Consider the following 13,296-nt stretch of genomic DNA (forward strand, 5'->3'; position numbering starts at 1 on the left):
AAAGCCCGTGGATTAGATGTGCGTGGCAGCAGCCGTATGCACAAATGCAGATTGCGGATTGAATATTCCGCAGGTTTTGGCGCGTCTGCTCGATCTGATCTCCTGTAGTCATCCAAGGGAACTGGGGCCGTCGCACGCCACATAATAACATTAACAAATACATGGATGAGTCCTCAGTATAACCTCATGCATGAGGCTTTGTGAATATTCTAAAGCAGCACGGTTTCTGTCTAGCCCCAGTCAGGTTTGAGTCGTGCACCGTCTTGGCCTCCTAACTGGAGCTGACCTCTGGCTGACCCCGGGCTGGGTCTGAACGCGGCCCGACGCTGACCCATTTCTCGCCTCTGATCTCTCTCCTCGCAGTACGGCAGAGCCATCGACCGGCCGGGCCGCAGGAAGGCAGGTGCTAAAAGTTTGACAGCGTAGGCCAGAGATACATGTTTTGAAGAAAGACTGAGTGTGTGTGTGCGTGTGTGTTGGCATCTGCACTGGAACCAGTTATTTTAATATTGTTTTATATATACTGCTATTTATTTTTATTCATTTTTTTTAAATTACTTTTTCATATTTTGTTTTAATTTTATAGTATTTTTTTCTGTAAATTTTTAGTTTTTTTTTTTTTGTTGTTAATTTTAGGTTTGTTATTTTGATTTCCGTTTTTGTTTTTATTTGCTCCACTTTTTGTATTTTAGTGCTTCAACTCATGTCATTTTTTAAAATGTAATATTTATATTTTATTTTAGCTTCATTTTAATAACAAAAAATTAAAATGCTTTTTCTTTTCTTTCTTTTTTTTCTTTTTTTTTTTTTGTTAATAACCCTGACTGGCACTGAGAAGCATTTTATTTTATTTTATTTTATTTTATTTTATTTTATTTTATTTATTTATTTTATTTTATTTTATTTATTTTAAATGCCAATTTAACCCTGCATTTTAAATATAAAAAAAATATAAATAAAAATATATTATATACATTTTTAAATTCTTAATTTGTTTTTATTGAATTAATTCAGTTCATTAACAAATTTTCTTTGTTAAAATTGTGCCAATTCAGAAAACTTAAATAGCATGTAAAATATAGAATTAATTGTATCAGAGGAAATACATTTCATGAATGTAATTTATTTTTGCATAAAAAATATATCAACTTTTTTAATGAGTCAAGAACAGTCAGAATCACAACTGTATTATTTCCTTATTATTATTTCCTGTATTATTTCCTGTATTATTCATTATATCTGAAACAGGTCGTTAAAGTAAAACTAAAAGTAAAACCATAAAGTGTTTCTTAAAATAAAAAAATTTAAATTATTTTCATGTACTAAAATAACTAAAACTAATACTGAAAATACATACATGCATCCATAAATATATATACACTAATAAAAATGACAAAAATAAACAATGAAATTACTAAAAATGAAAATGAAAATATACAAATAAAAAGTAATTCGAAATATTACATAACTATAATAGTATCTTTAAAAGGTCAAGTTGGGCATACTGCATTGTGGGACACAGTATTCCTTGCAAATTTTAGTGAAAGCAGTAGTTACTGTGATGCATACAGGACATGTGCGTACTGCACCGTGTGCATACTAAATACTGTAAATGTGTTTCTGAAATCAGTCTTTGTGATTGAGTCTGTGTGAGTGTGTTTTGAGAGTAACATGCTAAGTGGCCAAGATTATTCACCGTTATCCTCTCGGTGTGTGTGTGTGTGTTTCAGGATGTGTGTGTGTGCACTTTGGCGGGTCCGGCGGTGGCGGCCCGCGAGTGCTGTTACTCAGGAACAAGCAGGGCTTTTATCACATCTCCAGCTCTGACTCAGAAACTGCATTTCGCTGCTCTCTCTCTTTCTTCGGGACGGTGAGCGGACGCAGTTCTCCGCAGCAGTTCAGTGCAGGAGCAGCCGCGCACGGCCTGTCTCTGTGAGTCAGAGGTTTTTACACCTTTCACTAAACTCGCACACACACACACATACATCTCTGTCTCTCAGCCTACTCAGGCATATGCTGCTTATGTCGACATGTTTATTGCTTTAAAACTGACCCCACAGAGAGAGGGAATCCCAGGCCCCTGTCTGTCTGTCCTTCGGTCTCTGGAGACGTCAAACCAGCACTCTCGTCTCTGAACGCTCGTGTCAGTTCAACTGATTGAATGCTGGGTGAATGCAAGTAAAGTGAGATGCTTTTGTATTTAATATCAGTGTATTCTGTGTGATTTTAGCGATCTAAACTGCTATCATTTGAGGGGCCTAAACATTTGAATCATATTTTATAACAACACCAAATGAGAAATGATCAGAAAGCAGTAACGTCTTGCATCACCTGTACTCACGCCAGTAGTTCTATATATTGTCATCTTCTCATTATTCGTCACACGCAGACAGATTGTTGACTACCAGCATAAACTCCACTTTGCATCTTATTCTGTCCTGGCTAAGATCACATGTAAATCATCCAAACATTTTTTTTCCCCCCTAGTTTGGAAAACCGAAAAGAGATGTTACTTTGAATAGACAGGTAGAGATTATTTCACAGACAAAATGCATGCACTGAATTTATAATCTTTTTTTAAAATTCATTTTAGCAAGCACTTGTATCCAAAACAATGTATTGAATGCATCTGTAATATTTAAATGTAAAATATAAATGTCTATATATTTATATAAAATAAATGAATATATATATTTCTAAAACTATTTATTTAAATTTTGTTTATAATGTAAGTAATACATTTATGTAAAAAATATTTCTTATACACACACACACACACACACACACACACACACACACACACACACACACACACACACACATATATATATATATATATAATTGTTCCTCACATTAATAATGAACATGTAAAAAATATTATTAGAATTGTTCCTAACATTAATAATTACCTAATAATTTCTGTATGTAATTTATATATATATATATATATATATATATATATATATACTATATATATATATATATATATATATATATATATATGTTTATATCAATTTATTTTTTCTTTTTATTTTGAAATACTTTGAAAAGTATTAGTATGTGGTTGTTGTAGTTATACTATTGTCTTGAAATGGTTAAATAGGAAATTTTCCAATATTGCATTGTGTCATAATGTGTAATTAAGGGCTCATGTAAAAGCTCTGATTGTATAGTTGAGTTGTGGCCATAAACTGCATGTCTTCTACGTACTTCTATGTACATAACTGTAGTGAGTGACCCTTGTCTTTTATTTCTGCTGTAATGAAATTGAAAACGTCCTGGAAACGCTGTATGTTCTAGCAGTCATCATATCAGTTATCTGCCCTAGAAGAACATACTTTTCAGTATAGGCTAGATTTTCCGTATCGGTGCGTCCCAGCATAGCATATTTTCTAGATGTCTTTGTCATCAGCAGAGTTTTCTTTGGCGAGTCTCTGGTCTTTGATGAGGAGAATCTCAATATTGAAGGTGCAGGACAGCAGAGGTCTGTGTATTTATCTGAGATGCTGTACAACAGTCTGGACCGGCCGCCTGTTGACTGGACCCAGATCAGTATCAGACGCTGATCAGATGGGTCTCCAGCAGCCGCATACACACACCCGACAGGCCCGATGACAGCAGGCACTCCTGATAAACAGACCCCCCTTCAACACACACACACACACACACACACACACACACACACACACACACGCACACACACACACACATTTACTGTTCTGTCCATTTGGACTCAAGAATGGCCCAGTGATCACCTCTGTCTGTTGTTTTTAAACACTGTGAGTAAATGTCGACAGTAGACTACAAATCCATCCATCCATCCATCCATCCATCCATCCATCCATCCATCCATCCATCCATCCATCCATCCATCCATCCATCCATCCATCCATCCATCCATCCATCCATCCATCCATCCATCCATCCATCCATCCATCCATCCATCCATCCATCCATCCATCCATCCATCCATCCATCCATCCATCCATCCATCCATCCATCCATCCATCCATCCATCATCACTTTTTTAAAAACATTTAAACAAAGCTTTGTCAAGCTGACATTCAAACTGTTTATTTGAGTGTCTAGTTAAACTTTTCTTTTGAATTTGAATTTTTACATTCCAAATTCCTTACATTCCTTACATTCAAATTTGAATTGCATTCTGCATCCAGTTTCAAATTCAAATTCAGGGGCTTAATTATCTACCCACATAGGGTGGAAAATTGTCTTTAGACTAATTCTTAATCAAACAACACAAAACAACTATTATGTAATAAGCAAAAAAATTACATAGAACCTACTCATAGAACTCTTAAAAAAATCTATCTATCTATCTATAGATCTATAAGATCTATTTAAAATGCTTATGGTGGTAGGAATAAAAGGCTTCTTTCTTATACTTGGCCATTTTCACCAAAAAATACACTTTCTCAGTTTAGTGTTTCTTTAAATTCAGAAACGAAATGCATTTTTCTGCTCAAGTTAAACTTGATGCATGTCAACTCAGACTATTCAAATGAATGTCGTCCTTTGAAATGCGACTCTGATCGCTTCCCCACAATCAAAGTCAAATCCACGAGAGAAAGTCCAGGCTGTTCTCAGATCAGCTGCTGTGGGGAAATTCCACCAGCACATGACAGGAGTGTGTTGCTTTGGATCGTCTGTTGGGTGTTTGCGTTTCCTTCTGTGCTTGTAGGTTAGCCATGACGGGAGTCCAGACACATGCGATCTACCCTGAACATGCTGCCTGTGAGAGAGAAAGAGAGGGAGAGAGGTCTTGGCTTTGGTGGATTTGGACCTCTCAGCCTAGAAACAGCCGGCCCAGTTTGGACTCAGACCTGGTGTTAATGTTCTTTTTTTTCCCAATACAAATCTGTTGTGTTGCAACCCCCAGATTCTCCTTTACCCACAAACCGCATGTGTTTTTAAATGCACGGCAACACACGACAGACACACCCACAGAGAGACATGTTGCTTATTCAGGTATTCATGCACGGCTACACTAGATCAAATCAGACCTTCTCCCAAACAAAAGATGTTATAAAAGTCTACTTCTTTAAACGTGCAGTGCATTTCATGTTTTGAGGGTTTTTCTCATAAAAGTTCAGACATTATTTACTCTGCCTCATTTCCATTTTAGAGATGAAGTCTGCGACACTGACTCGTCATCTCCTCAGTATGCACCTGTATGCCTGTTTCAGACGGATTACATACTCTGAGAATATTTGTTTTATATTTGAATTGGTTCATTGGTGCACCTTCAATCTCAAAAATAAAGGTGCTTCAAAAGGTTCTTCAAGCGATGCCATAGAAGAACCATTTTTGGTTCCACAAACAACCATTCAGTCAAAGGTTCTTTAAAGAACCACCTCTTTCTTACCTTTTTGTAATCCGAAGAACCTTCTTTCACCACAAAGAACCTTTTGTGAAACAGAAAGGTTCTTCAGATGTAAAGGTTCTTTATGGAACCATTTAGACAAAAAGGTTCTTCTATGCCATCACGAAGCACCTTTTTTTTAAGAGTGTTATTCTAAAGAAAATAAACATTTGTCTTCACACTTTTAATTTAAATGCAACACCTCTGAGTCTGAAGCAATATTCAAATCAAAATTAAGATGAACAATGTATAGCTGTTTAATTTCAGTATGGAAAGTGGTTTAGTTTAGTTTCAGTATGAATGGTTTTCGGTATGAATGGAAGTTAGATGTCTTTGTGTATGACGCAATTCATGGAAGATAAATGTGTAAACATGTAATTTATATATTGATGAAAAATATTGATTTTTTTTTTTAGTAGTTAAAGAAAAGAAAAATAGCAGACAAGAAGATGAATGAAATACCTTTCTATGTTACGCAAAGAATTCTTTGGTTTAAACCTTTTGATGCTATAAGAATCCAGAAACCAAAACACCAGGGCCCCTATTCACAAAACATCTTAAGGCTAAAAGTAGCTCATAACTCCGATTTAGGAGAATATCTTAAAGAATAATGGGCGTGTGAGTCCTAAATTTAGGGTTCCTAAATTTTTGTTCTAAGAGTATTTAACAAAGTGTTTTAATGCTAAAACTAGCTCCTAAATCTGTGAAATGTTAGGAGTAGTGAAGAGGACTCCTAAGTCACAACAACCAAATCTGAACTATCCTAAAATGGCTATTGCCAGCAATCTGCCTTGGAATATAAACATTTTAGAAACATTTGAGCTTTTAAAAAGGCTTTATTGGCTTCGGTTTGGAGTTTATCCCAAATCCAAATTTTTTATTATATCCTTAATATTTATATATATATAGCTGTTCTTGTGTCCAGTATGGTTTTCTTTTATCATGTTTGCATGTCTTTGTAATGATATAAACTCCATAATCACGGGAAGGAGGAGGCGGGAACCGGCGAACATTCAAATAAAACTTTAATAATCAAATAAACACAAAATAGCGCTACAGCCCCTCACGGGCCACTGTCGCAAACAAACAAAAACCAAACACAAAATAAAGCCCTGGCCTGGTCCTCTCTCGGGCCCCGCCCCACTCGTCACAGTCTTCCTATCAGCCATGATTATTCTACTCTGCTAATTAAAAGGCTGTTTATATGCATATTACCAAAATTTTATTAGTCGCTTAGTCGCAGGAAAAAAAAATAAAAATCACGCAGTCTGTGATGGACAAATCATTAATGGCTGGTCTATGTGGTAATATATAGTACATCGGGCAGGACATCCATATGCTCACCTAACATTCATCGACCTCTAATATGGCTTATCATCTGAAATATGTATGTAGTAGCAACTTTACATGGTAGCTGTGCGGAGTGTGGAAGCTGAACAGTAGCACACTTGGAGTATTGCATGACAGATGGAGGCGCTGGTGTGATCAGTTGCTCTTAAAATACTTCGTAATTTTTGGTCATACAGATAAGAGTAATGCAACTTTTTTATCTGTAAAGACTCTATGTTTATTTGTGTGCACTCAGAATAACAACAAAATGTTGCGCTTTTGTAAAATTATGAAGGCAAACAGGATGCGCTTTCTGCCGTCTCAGACTTTGTTAACTTGAGTGCGTCACTTCGAAATTCTGTGTATGCTTGTCTTATTACAGACATGAAAAATATATCTATAGAGAGTGAAACTTTTAAATGAACCAATTCAAATAGAAAACAAATATCCTCAGAGTATGTAATCCGTCTGAAACGGGCATAAAGGCGCATACTGAGGAGATGACGAGTCAGTGTCGCCGACTTCATCTCTAAAACCGAAAATAAAAAGTACCAGTTTAACAATAAATTATTAAACGTTAATGCAGTGTACTTGCTGTTTTTCCCTAACACATTCATAATTATTATATTTGCCAGTGTGCTGTGGCAAGCCTTTTTTTTGTGCGCTTATTAGGCTATGTAGGCAATTAAAGGCTCATTATTATGATTTATATGGTTTATTAATAAAAGTGCGACTAATAGTCGACAAATGCTTAAAATGAATGACTACTAGTCGACCAGAAAAATCTTAAGTCGAGGGCAGCCCTAATGCATATTGACTAATTGTTTGAGAAGCATACATATAAAAGGCTGACAATTAGCTAAATTTATAGCCTACTTGTTTAATTAATGACACTTAGCCTACATTTTAAAATCTTTATTTGAATGTGGCAATTACCATTTTTATTTTAAAAACCTTTATTTGAATATGGCAACATATTGCACTGAACAATATTTCTATGAATAAATCTCTGACAGAGAATATCAGCCAATCACTGTGTGCATAGTTAGTAAGTATGCTGACATCATCCATAGCAAGAAGGTCAACCACGCCCCTTACTCTTAGCTTAAGACTTCTGTCTATTCCTTAGTAAAAGCTTGTCTCAGCAGCTTTGTGAATAGGTTTTAAGAGAAAACTCTTAGCTAATTTTTTTACTGCTATTTAGGAGAACTCTTAGTGGTAAGATAAAATGTTTTGTGAATACGGGCCCATAACTTTGTTAATTAATATATATATAGATTTTGGGCTATTTGGCTTTTCATGACATGCTGTTTCAGACTAGTGGAAAGAAAACATCCAAAAAACACATGTAAGCGTTTATTTTATTGTACTTTATCTATTTTCGCCTGTAGATTTCTGTTACAATAAATTTCTTTAAAGGGGTCATATGATTTTTTCCTTTCTCTTTGGAGTATTACAAGCTCTTGGTGCATAAAGAAGATCTGTAAAGTTGCTAAGAGTAACGTCTCAAATCCAAAGAGATATTCTCGTTTAATCACGGTCCCACATAGGCACGCGATTAATCACGATTGTCATGCGCATTTAGTTAGTAAAGCCAGATCTGTGATTAGAAGTAAATCTCCATCACCTGCTTTCAGGTGGAGCACTTCACTGAAAGAAATGCATGACAATCGCAGTTTCTGCCTAATCGCAATTTATTGCCTTTGTGATTTAATTGCGATTAATTGTGCAGCCCTACTCCCACATGTCTACATCATTGTGTGGGAAGATTTGCATAATGGCAACCAAATGTTCATGCAAAGAAAGAAGGCATAACTTTTATTCTCTCTGTTGCCACCGCCGCCATGTCGTTTTGAGCAGTGTAGAGTAGTGCTTGTTGTTTGTCGTTTCTCTGAACACAAAAGCAGACATGGTTTTATGTTTATGTGGCACGATGCAATGCAACGTGTAAAAAGACAGTATAAGTCATTATAATCCGTAATTATGTCCCTACTGGATGCAACAAATGCCTCGTTTGTAAGGGTTTTATTGGTTTTGTCTCGTCATGCCTATGGATTTCAATTGCCATATGTATCTTTAATCATCATTTTCTCAAAATGAGCTTGTTTCTCCATTTTATCGGGGCATTTTTACAAGTACAGGAGCGCAGCATCGGATCGATACAGATATCAGTATCGGTATCGGTGCATCCATAACAAACACCAAAATGTACAATTTTATTCCTATCTATATTCTGAAGGTTTTGACTGAGGACTTTGTTAATATATCATTCAGTTGATACAGTTTATACAACATTTTATTCCCCAAAACATATTTTTAGTTGCTGTTGAAAGTATTTTCTGATTTATGGAGTGATAAAGAGGGATATCCAAAATCCCCTCTGTAAAAACTTTTGATTTTAAAATGTTAACAAAATGAAGCAAGAATTTTGAGCTAGTGTTCAAGTTTCTGTTCTAATTTGTGCATATTAAAAAAAAAAAAAAAAAAAAAAAAAAACTTGTTTTTTGATTAGAAGAAGCTTTGTACTAAGTCTAAGTTGCAGAATATCTGTGGGTGTGTTTTGGTACTTGAGAAAAGCCTTTGTAATATTGCTGGCTGCTGTCTGGGACTGGCCCTCCTGGCACAGCTCGACACGTCACGTCAGTCCTGATGCGTGCACGATGAATAAGAATCGGTCCTGAGCTCGGGTCTGGTACAGAAGCATCAATCAGCTCAGAAAAATCACACCTCGAGCCCTCCACCCACGCAGGGGGGAGTCCTACATGAGGTCACCCAGCCTCTAAACCTGAGAGTGGGAGGTGTTGAGACTACCGGGCAACAAAAGAGGGAAAGAAAAAGAAAGACAGACAGAGAGAGGGTGAGCGCGACATTTGTGGTGGGCTGCATTGAACACCACAAATCTGTGCTTTCATTTTCACTCTGTGTCTTCATGCTCACATCTGATGCACATTTATGCAGTGCATGTGCATGTTTACAGGTGTCTCGTGCGGCATGCAAATGATCGGTATTTACCCATAACTGCTGCAAATGAGACTTGTGATGTTTCTCTTGCAGTTTTAGAATTAATTATATGAAAGGAGCTGTACAAATCCTTGTCCTTTTCAGTGTTTTTTTTTTTTGCTCTTGTTTTCCGGTGAACATCCTTAAAATGGGATGCACCGAACTGATAAGCAAAATGCATATCATGTTGTTTTATTTATTTTTTTTACTGATAGTGTATTGTATATATGCATATTTTTGTCTTTTTAAGCAATTTTGTTTCTCAGATGAATTTATCTTGTTTTAAAGATGCTTTGATCAATTTTTATTTATTTTGGGTTGTTTTATTCAAATATAAGATGCATACCAATCAGATGTTTTGCAATGTGTGTAGTTTTTATTCACAGGTCCTCTTTTGAAGGCAAGACGCATCAGAATTATGACTCACCAGCAGAAGAAATACTGAGGTTTGTAGCTAACTAGCATGTTCAGCGTAAACATTTGACAGTCTGTCTGATAAATGAATGTTGTGCCTGTCAGATGTTCACTTAAATCGTTAAAAATAAGAGGGAAAAGTATCAATAAATTCTAAAATACATGTAATGCATTTTAACTCTTTTTTTTTTTTGTCAATTTTTACATTTTTCAAATGTTTTCACAAATGACAGATGTGACACGATGTTCATTTTATATATGTATTTAAAATTTTGCATTCAAAATTTTTATTCCCTTCACTATAAAAAATATAATCAGTAAGTCATGCCAACTTATCTTTGTATTTTACATCAACTTTAAAAATAAAATAATATATATATTATCTAAGTCATATATATATATAAGTCAGTTTAAGTTGAAACTACTTGTACTACCAAGCTGAACATACTTAAAAGCTTAAACTTCAGTTACTGCCTTAAATTTTTAAGTTTAAATTTTAACTGTATTTTGGGGACAAATTTATACCCAGAGTTGAGCTAAACCTGAAAAAATGGCCTAAACCTTCCTTTCTGGGCTGTCCTCACTTGTAAATACAGTATAAAAAGAAAGTACATTTTCAAATTGTAAAAATGCAGAAAGAGTGTGGGCTAAGTTATGTTGTTTATAATTAGCTGTATGCCTGTATTAAAACATAATAAAAAAAAAAAAAATCCATGCACAGTAAACTTGTGTGTGTGTGTGTGTGTGTGTGTGTGTGTGTGTGTGTGTGTGTGTGTGTGTGTGTGTGTGTGTGTGTGTGTGTGTCGTTCAGCAGGTACAGTGAGGGGTGTGCACCCGTGGTTGGTTGACCTTTGTATGTAGTCATGTGTGCAGGTTGGTTCACCTGTGGTGGTGAGTTCTGGTTAAGTCAAGTGATCTAGAGGTGTGTGGGTGACCAGAACTTTCAACCCACCTGCGGCTCAGCGCTGTGACTCATCCACACACTTGCTGCTTTCTTCTGATCTACTGTCACGTGATGCCCTGAAGTTATGGACCTGAGCCATATTCACAGACCAGACTATCAGGGTGCAGGACCCCTATGACCAGGACCGGTAAGAAACCATCTAACAATCACTCAGAACATCCCAGCAACCACATAGCAACACTCTATTGAGCATCAGCAGTTAACAGAAAACACATGTTAAAATGCATGTTCTTCAGCTGTTTATGAGGTTTTGAGGTTTCAAACAGCAGGTGTGTGGGTGGAGTTTGATCAAGTAAAAATGAAGACTGTTTTGTTTCATGTTCGTATAGTTAAATGGATAGTTTTAATAATTCTACTTGCGCAGAATGTGAAATATGAGCTTCTAGGAACAGGGCTATTATAGATAACGAAAACAAACTGTAGAAAGTTGTTACTTGAAATAAAATGAACTGAAATAAAATTAAAATATAAAAAAACTTAAACTTATTTTATTTCAGCTACTTGCCCACACAACCTTTCTCATTTTTGTTTCGTTCTAAAATAACTAAAACTGAAACTGAAATAAAAAATGACACATGAAGAATAAAAAAAACACAACAGAATTACTAAAAATGTAAATAAAATATAAACAGAAAATAAAAAAACTAACAGTATATCAGTTATACTAAAATAGCACTGACTAATAAATGCATTTTGTTTGTTTTTTATGCAAAAGTGATAAATTATTAAAGAAATAAAGAGACAGGAAGGTTAAAGGTGTAAAAAAGATCTTCTAAAAAAAGTTCTAGTGTGGAAATGGATGGATTAAGGGAAGAAGACACTGCCAGGAAATATTTATTTAATGTATTTTTACTCATTCTCCTCTTGTCCGTTATGACTGGTCTGTACAGTAATAGCCTAAAGATGGGTCATATCTAGAGATAGTCCTTGTTCTCAACAACCTGTGTGGCTTTAGAAGATTCGACAGAAGTTACAGAGGAAACTCAAGTTATGCTGCATCATATTTTATATATTTATTTTATATGTTGTATTAAAATTTTATTTATATTAAATATTTTTGTGTTCTCATAACTTCTCAATGCCGTAAGAAGCAAAATTTAGTGAAATTAGTTTATTAAATATTTTATGTATTTTATGACCTGATTGTGTTGAAGTCAGTCACAGTTTTTATTTATTTATTTATGTATTTATTTATTTGTTCTAAATAGCTAGTCCTACTCTAGATGGATGGCCAGTCACAGTTGTTATTATTATTATTATTATTATTATTATTATTATTATTATTATTATTGTCCTTTATGTGAATACTTTCAGTTTAATTTTTGTGATGCATTTTTGCATTATCATAACTTCTCACTGCTGTTACCTGAATATTTAACATTTTATATCCTGATTTTATTTTATTATTATTTATTTATTTTATTTATTTTTTATTTTTGGATTTTATGACCTGATTGTGATTATCTCCATTCCTTAAGAGAGATGTTCTAGTGTGTTTGTTTTTATTTTTATTGTTTGATTGTTTTCTTTTTTTATTATGGTTTTATTTTGTATTTTATTGTCCTATGTGCATATTTTTTCATTTATTTTTGTGATGCATTTTTGCATTCTCATAACTTCTCACTGCTGTTACCTGAGTATTTAACGCATTTTATAACCTGTTTTTATTTTATGATTTTTTTTATGATTATTATTTTATTTATTGTTATTATTTTTATTGACCTGATTGAGCTTCTCTTTATTCCTTAACAGTGGAGATGTTCCAGTGTATTTGTATTTAATTTTTATTTTTGTTGTTTGATTGTTTTAATTTTTTTATTATGCTTTTATTTTGAATTTTATTGTACATATTTTCACACTTGTTTTTATGATGCATTTTTTCATTTCCATAACTTCTCAGTGCCATATGAAGCATGAAAGGCATTATCTGAATATTCAGTGTATTTCATGTCCTGATTGTGTTTCTCTCCGTCTGTAACAGCGGCATGTTTGTGTGTTTGTGTATCAGCTGCATTACTTCTTTCACCTTCATGTGGTAACCTGGCACTGCACACACACGCCGCGCTCACTCAACGATGACGGCCACACACACACACACACACACACACACACACACACACACGCTGGCATGCTTTCTCGGCCCTGTCGGTCACAGGAAGGGTATCCGCGGTCGCGCTCTCCTCGCTGTGTGCATTTATCCGCGGTCGCT

The 13,296-nt window shown here is 35.0% G+C and overlaps 1 long non-coding RNA gene across 3 annotated transcripts; it reads left to right on the forward strand.

The window, feature by feature from the left end:
* The first annotated feature begins 1,435 nt into the window (after positions 1-1,435).
* LOC122148759 lies at positions 1,436-12,470 on the forward strand. 3 transcript variants are annotated; one of them, XR_006162599.1, is made up of 5 exons: positions 1,436-1,932; positions 2,061-2,183; positions 10,083-10,155; positions 10,935-11,214; positions 11,978-12,470. It is a non-coding gene; the product is annotated as an uncharacterized LOC122148759 (long non-coding RNA). The 3 variants fall into 3 exon arrangements; XR_006162598.1 differs by lacking the exon at positions 11,978-12,470 and having other exon boundaries at positions 10,935-11,587; XR_006162600.1 differs by lacking the exons at positions 2,061-2,183; positions 11,978-12,470 and having other exon boundaries at positions 10,935-11,587.
* The last annotated feature ends 826 nt before the right edge of the window (positions 12,471-13,296 follow it).

Source organism: Cyprinus carpio, chromosome A19 (assembly GCF_018340385.1).
Source record: "Cyprinus carpio isolate SPL01 chromosome A19, ASM1834038v1, whole genome shotgun sequence".
In the NCBI taxonomy this organism is placed as follows: domain Eukaryota; kingdom Metazoa; phylum Chordata; class Actinopteri; order Cypriniformes; family Cyprinidae; genus Cyprinus; species Cyprinus carpio.